The 6,769-nt window shown below is 38.5% G+C and overlaps 1 long non-coding RNA gene across 1 annotated transcript; it reads right to left on the bottom strand.

The window, feature by feature from the left end:
- Positions 1–891: 891 nt before the first annotated feature.
- LOC136178158 (uncharacterized) lies at positions 892–5,748 on the bottom strand. Its single transcript, XR_010665538.1, has 3 exons — positions 4,644–5,748; positions 2,681–4,276; positions 892–1,993 (listed from the first exon to the last, which is right to left on the bottom strand). It is a non-coding gene; the product is annotated as an uncharacterized lncRNA (long non-coding RNA).
- Positions 5,749–6,769: the final 1,021 nt, after the last annotated feature.

Genomic DNA, 6,769 nt, shown 5'->3' with positions numbered 1-6,769 from the left:
GGGAGCCACATGAAGGAATATTATTGTTTCTTCTGCATACTAATGACAAAGTCAGAGATGAGACCAAGGAGACACATAGACAGGCAGAAAGGGGGGTTGGGGTGGGAGGAGGCCTGGAAAGCAGAGGTGAACAGGTTTAGGGAGGCAGAGCCATCCATGTGTTTATCCAAGCGGAAAGAAAGGAGGGATGGAGAGGCTGATGGAGAGGAAAAGATGGCCTTGTTTACTCCCCAGCAGGACAATAATGAGCGATGATAACGGGGGAGTGGAGACGGAGGAAGAGAGAGGGCAAGGGAGAACACGTAGAGGTGAAAGAGATGGAGGGATGACGTTTTTTATGTTATGGAGGCCTTAATGAACGGACCTCACATAAGTTATTCACAATTTAATAAGAAAATAGCTCCTGGCACTGTTTTATCTCCGAGACACACCGCCCTTCAGACAAATGCTTCATCCTCATACTCCAAAACATTCACCTCTATCAAATAAATCAAAGCTGAATGGTGGGAAGTGTTTTTTTATTTTTAGAGCGTATTACTAAATAATGAAGGAATATGTCTGTTTTGATGCTGCACCGGTAGACGTCAATGAAACTGCAGCTAGAGATTTATTTTGTTTATTGTTTGTAACGTGTATCGAGGTCAATTTAATGCTTGGAAACAAAATGCAACTCTATCAAGAACATTTTTAATTTCTGACTGAGCGCCCAGGCCTTTATCGACGTTCAGAGGAAGAGTAATGAACGCAATCCACAAATTGTGTTTCTGTTCTTTATGGGCTGACAGATCCAGTTTGTGCAGGCATCCCTGGAGACTTACATACAGTATGGGCTTCTGCTGATTGAAGCACGATGAAAAACTCAAGGGACAGTCAAAGATGTTCAATGGAGTTTTCCCTCTAATTTTCAGCCTGAATGTGTCAAGTCCTGAAGCTAAACAAAATGCTTAGCCTGATTATTTATTTAAATTGGATCTAAAGTGGGATCTGAAATGATCTCATTTGAAACAATCTCACAGCTGGGAAAACTTTAAACAAGAACTCACAAACTGCTTCTCACAAACTTAGTTCCCTTCTTTATTCTTGCAGCTCTTTTGTTTATAGAATATCCTGAATCAAAATAACATAAATCCACACCCCAACCATACACCCTAAAAGTTATTAATAAAAGACATTAAAGCTTTATTTAACTGGAAACAACTCAATCCCTATTTGGCATGTTTTTTAACATATTTATTTAACATCATGAAAGTGCATTTGGAAAAGAGTTGTGAAGAAGAGAGAGAAAGAAGAAGAGATGAGATGACATGAAGGCACTGCAGAAGTTTGAAGACAACTTCAACTTATTTTTTCAACCTTAGACAAGAAGACTCACAATCAGTTGAAATAGACATTTTTGAAGTTAACTTCACCCTCTATGACTGATGTGAGGTTTCTTATGCTACACCATGACAAAAGACAACATGTAATAAATCTGTGTTATGCCTTCAGGATCAGAAAAAAAAAGTGTTCTTCACATTCAGAGCAAAAAATGGTAAACGGCTTTTATTTGCAGATGATTAATTATTAAACTCTACGGTTGCCCCTTAATAGTAAAAAATTACTGCCCCCTTCATTTTCTTTAGTCCATCCAGGAGTTGTACCTGGCCTGCTGCCTGAGCGTCTGTTACACAGATTCAAAGTGTTATCTGCTGAGGATTGTACGGTTTATGCAACAATTGACTACAGTATAAGCCCGACTTATGCTAGCTGAATAAGCCAACCAAAAAAACAAGAAGCTGTTTTAACAGATGTCAGTTTTAAAGACCAAAGCAAAAAAGATATGATTTGGACTTGCTATATTTTGTGAGAGGAAAACCCCATTTGAGCAACATATAACTATTTTAAGGTATCCAGACTGGGCTCTGAGCTGAGTGAGACTTGAGCTTCTCTTCATGCTGTGTTTATGGTCTGGCGGTGCTGAAGAACTCCACTCTGTTTGTGTCACCCTGATTATCTGTGAAGACAAAATAAAGACGCGGCAGAAAGACCAGATGAATGGACTGTAATTAGTGAGAGTTTGCGTTAACTGATAAACACTGTCATTCAAACTGCTGTCAGAAAATATTAAGACCATATCACTTACAGTCTTCTGGATTCTAAAACGGAATCTGTTTGCTGGTATGTTGGAGAACTAGAGCTTAAGTGGGAGCTTTGTGACTTCTGATAAATAAGAAAACCTCATGTGATGTCACTTGAGTCAGGGTCGTCTTGCTCTGAAGACTGCAAGTTACTGTAGTAAACCTGAAGGCTAGAAACTCCAGGCTACGTTATCTGCTACTAACATTACATACATTTCAGTTTGTGGTTCAGCTGAATTGTGGGTAATGCAGGAACAAGGTTTAGAAAAAGAAGAATAAAGTGTGGAATAAACAAGATATTTTCTGGTTGTGCAGCACTAATAAGAGTTATTTTTTTATTATGCCCATGCTGACAGTTGTTGCATGATGGAAGAGAGCCAAGTATTGACTCCTTTATTAAAATAACATGAGATTCTTAGGCTGACCTGCAAAGAGGTAAACCAGCAAAAAAGCTGTTCATGAAATGTTAATGACCAAGAATTCTGGGACATGTAGTTTTAAATGCATTAGCCAACACCAGATCAACCAATGCTGGTATTTAAAGTGTTTGGCTGGATGTTCACCTTTCAAACAGATGAAATAAAGATGTTCTTCACAGGGAAGAGTTCTCCAGTGAAAAGGGCTGTTGGTGTCCATGGCACCACATGGACTGCTGATTTTCCAGGAGGACATTACATCCCAGTAGAAGTGGTTCTCTGTAGTCCCAGACATCCAAAACCAGGTGTCATCCATTATGTACCTAAAAATGATGCAGTGATTTGAAGTTTTGTAACGTAGGGGCCACAAACATTGGAAACTTTCAACAATTTCAGCTTCTCCCGTGTTAGTATGACACTTTGTCTCACATCCTAGCTTATTATCTGTGACTTTTGTTTCATTATTATTGCTCCTTTAATGGTCTGTTAACACACCAGATGGTTGTCTAGCAGGGCAGCGCTGTTATAAATGGGCCTGATATTGAGCTAATGAGAGTTTATTATCTTTGAGAATCACCATTGGGCAAACACAACGCGTGTGGGAATACAGGTGAGATCAGTTTCTCAGTTGCGACAAACATTATTTGATTGCAATCTTCATTTTTACAGAAAGTGTTTTTCCTCTACAAAATGTGATAACGAAAGCATTGCAGATGTGTTCAAATCAACGGGTCAGTGACCCTTCTTTAACTGGAGGAACATCCAAACTTTGTTGAGTTGACCTGTTACCTGCGCAGGCCCAGCCAAACATGTCCGGTGAGGGGGAAGGAGACGCTTCTCAACACATTCTCCACCTCCCTCTGCTCCGCCTCACTGCATGTGCTGAGCAGGTCCCAGTAGAAGTCTCTGCAGTAGAACAGGGCATCGGACCAACAGAGCTTCTTCTCCACTACTGCTACACTTCTACCCATCACCACAGCACTGAAGGACGGAACAGCAGGTTCTAAAGTTGCAGTTTGGGTTTGGAGATTGTAGTGGAAAAATACTATCTGTCTGTTGTCTTCGTTTGACCTTAAAAGATTAGGATGTTCGTGCGCCATTTAGCAATTAGAAACTGTTTCTCTGTATGGCCTTGGTCTGTATCTCCAACAGGAACACTCCTCAGGATCTGGGTACAGCATGATCCTAAATCAGTTTCCTCTGAACAAAGGACTTTCTGTTGATGTTAGATAAATCATCAGGCAAGCTGAAACCAATGACGATGCATCACTCATGTATATGCAAAATAACTACACCCTGTGAAAGTATAAATATGCTCTGCAGCCGGGACTGCCCCGGGAATCTTTGATGCACTTGTGACTGATGTTACTTTTGTAGCTGATTACCCCTTTTGCAAAAGAACTCTTTATTATATGCAATAAAATACACAAAGACAAAAGACTTTGACTTAAGATCTTTCATTACCAACAGAAAAATCCACAACAAGGTGTGGCAGCAAAGACAGCCAAATTAAACAGTGATATTTTTTGCATCAATTTTCCTCAGTTTCTGATTTGAGCTTTTAAGTTCTGCACTTGGGTAACAGATTATACATTTTACTAACCTCCATAAACTTCCAACTCACAGATTGTCAGTACACTTCTGGGTGCGTCAAAGAGTTTCACGTTGACCAGTTGCCCTATCATTCCACTACAGTTGTAGGTGCGGGTACCTGAAGCTGGGATGGAGGTGATAACAGAGCATCTAAGAAAACAGAAAGGAATGACAGTATGAATTTAATTAAAAAAACAGTTTGGTAATTAGAGTGGAGAAAGTTTTTATTTAGCCAACCAGTTATTTTGTTCAAAACACGAGTGTAAGGCCGGAGATGAACCTTATTCATTATCCAATACAAGCCCCCCTGTTTGGCTTGTATTGTATGACGATAACTCATTATATCCATGACCATAAGAAGGAAGTACAGCATTTCAATGAGAACCTCACTGCTACATTATGTAAGTTTTTTACACAATCATTTATGGAATAATAGAATATCTAACATGTGACATCCTTTAATGGAAGGGGATGTAAACAAAAAGAGAAACAAATCAAAATATTTTTTTAGATTTACCTTGGGTTGTTGTTGCCGTTGTTCTCTCGGGAATTTCCAATGAGAAGCTCAGCGTTATTGATCCGCGAAGCAAACACACTTCTGTTGGTGATGTTCACATGTGTGATACTGTACCTCTCTGGCAGGAGCAAACTCCACCAGTGGTCAGGTCCGTCTTCTGTATGGGTGCATGATCCAGCTGTCCATTCTGGGTTCCTGTTTCCGTCAATTGCATTTGAAGCTAGACCCACAGAACTTAAGGATGACTGAGTCGCTGTTCCAAGAAGCGCCACATTTTGCAAAGAGGAAGCTTGGTGGTAAAAAAAAAGGGACTTAAACATCGGTTGACTTGCAAAAATCTTCCACATCCCACGCTACTACAATGAAGTATCATTTAAATGTTCAATTTTTCAGTTTACACTACACAAATCTCTATTTGTTAATTCCAACTTCTGCAAAGCAATGCAGAAGCGTCTGAACATTTGCATCATTTGTTAAAATCGGCACAGTTAAGACTCGGAGACTTTAAGTCTCGGGTGTAATAAATCAAGCAGTTTTTGCAGGCCTTTCTTGGGTCATTCTAGCCCCCCGAGTTTAATCAGTTATGGATTTTGGCCACTTATACTGATGGTCAAGTATATTACCTTTTTTATCCTTTAAATCAAAAAGACTGAAGAATAAGCTCTTCTTGATATGTCAAGAACAGCAATGTGAGAGTTAATATAGAATCTTCTCTATTGATACTGAATGTCTTAATATTACTTACATACTAAACAAGCTGGGCAACAGGCCCACTAAACAACACTGATGACAAATACAGTACCTGACTTTACCAAAAGTCCAAACTGGGGAGTTTTTTCGACGAAGAAAATTAAAATGTATGCAATGAAAAAAAGGCTTGGGACTTTAAAATGATTAAATGGGAATAAGGGATGTTAAAAGTTTGACCTAAACAGTTTGTCAGAAGAAGAAGAAGAATTACTGAGAAATGTAGTTATACTAACAATCCTGATCATATATCAATGTCAACACAAGGACAGATATTGCTTACAATAATTGCATACAGTTAAGTCATATAGTTGAGTTCTGAAGGACACATTTGCAAAACACAAGTGTTAACATTAAAATCAGGCGAGGACGAGCCACAACTGGAGGAGACTTACTTTAAAAAAAGGAAAAGATACATCAAATTAACAAAATACCTAACTCAAAAGTAAACAATGTATGACACATGTGGATTTTTATATGCAGTTAAACTTATCCCATAAAGCTGGACTAGAAAGATTGTTGGTGGTTCAGTAGACTCTGCTGAACAAGAAGCTACATGACCTCATGAATTTCTAGTGAGTAACAGAGGGCTGTTGTTTTATTCTGTCAGTTTAGAATAAGAAGAAGAACATAAATGTATGTGTCTTTGGTAAATTAGACGGTGTGACACAGACCTCTGACAGTTGTTAAAATTACATTCTTAGTTGTTGGGATGTCAGTGTCACAGTGATATGTACGTTTAAGTATCACAAACAAACATACTTTCAAGTAATCATAATATTGAATTTAAATACTGTTCTTGTTAAATATCAAACGTGTATGTTTTTACTTTATTTGGGGTAAAAAAGGTTCACTCTATATTGCAGCTACATCTTAAAATACATTTGTTTAACTAGTATAATTATGGAATTGAGCTTTTTGGTTTATTTTGGATATCTTCTGCATTCCTGGAATAATGTTGGTTGAATCAGCACTCAAACACCAGTTACTAGAACAAGTAAATAACAGGACATTGGAGCAGCTAGTGTAAATAAAATACTTCAATATCTTCTTTTTGGTCTTTTATTAAGTATACAAAGATCATACTTACAGTAAACGTCTTTGCAGGTCCGCATGCTTCCAACATTCAGCACATCTCTTGGCATTTCAAAATAAAGGTGGCATTAAATTTGTGAATTGCCCTGGATGATTTGCCTATGCAAATGATCCTAATGCCCATTCTCCTCTGAACTTAACTTATTTACAAATCAAACACCTGAACGAGCTTTGAGTCTCTGTGAAAGTCAAGGTCCCCACTTCCCCTTCCCCCCAAATGGCAGCTTAGTAAAAGCAGCCTTCAGTTTACATGTATACAAATATACTGATGGTCAGCTGAAGGT

This window comes from Labrus bergylta, chromosome 24, assembly GCF_963930695.1.
Source record: "Labrus bergylta chromosome 24, fLabBer1.1, whole genome shotgun sequence".
Taxonomy (NCBI): domain Eukaryota; kingdom Metazoa; phylum Chordata; class Actinopteri; order Labriformes; family Labridae; genus Labrus; species Labrus bergylta.
The sequence above is the reverse complement of the archived record's forward strand: the minus strand, read 5'-3'. Positions and strand labels throughout refer to the sequence as shown.